Source organism: Trypanosoma equiperdum, assembly GCF_001457755.1.
Source record: "Trypanosoma equiperdum strain OVI genome assembly, contig: ctg_739, whole genome shotgun sequence".
NCBI lineage: Eukaryota > Euglenozoa > Kinetoplastea > Trypanosomatida > Trypanosomatidae > Trypanosoma > Trypanosoma equiperdum.
The window spans coordinates 3,284-4,120 of NW_027124686.1; positions in this window are offsets into that span (position 1 = coordinate 3,284).

The window sequence follows — 837 nt, forward strand, 5'->3', positions numbered from 1 at the left end:
CAAAATGACTTACTTAGACAACCCTAACCCTAATGAACCAAATTTTAACTTACACTTTGTTAAGCGGCCATAAATAAAACTCAATTTCCAGGTTCATCAGCGGATTTCGATGGAACATAAACTTCCGCTTTCAATGGCCTTGATAAGCATAGTGGCAACGCGCGGCGGCTACGCGGCCGACGTTGCTGCTTTGCCAAAGGAACAGGTGGAGCAGCTGTGCAACCTAGCAACAGAGCTGGCAGCTTACCCTGCGTTTTACCACTCGGACTTGGTCGGACACGTTAGTGCTGAACAAACAATGCAGCGCACGGAACTCAAGTTCAGGATCTATACAGCCAGCCGGCCCGCAGCAGAAGCCAAGCTGATGCTTCCAATAATGCTTGCGTACACAAACAAGTGCAAAAGCAGCTTGTCTTCCTTAATGACAACGATCAAGCCTGGACTCGACGCTGTTGATGCCAGTGCATACCTGTTGGGGAGGATAATGGAAAGCCTAGAATTTTTAGCAGACCTTCATGAGGACGGCGGCTCGGGCAGTTCCGCCGGATGTCTGTCAGCAAGCAACTCAAAAGTAATTGAAGGTAAAGCCAATCTACCAGGATGTCCCAAAGGAAACAGAGGAATAGACGGCGTTCCCAAACAACCTTCAGTACACCTTACAGCTAAAGGATTCGTCAAACTGCCAACAACTGTGACCGCAACCAACCAGAGGGCGGCAGCAAACGCAAAATGCGATATACTAGGCACACAAAGCGGCAACAGCGGCCTGAACAGCGCCCAAGTGACAGATGGAGCAACATTACTTGCAGGGTACGTCCACCTAGGCAAAAACAGCCA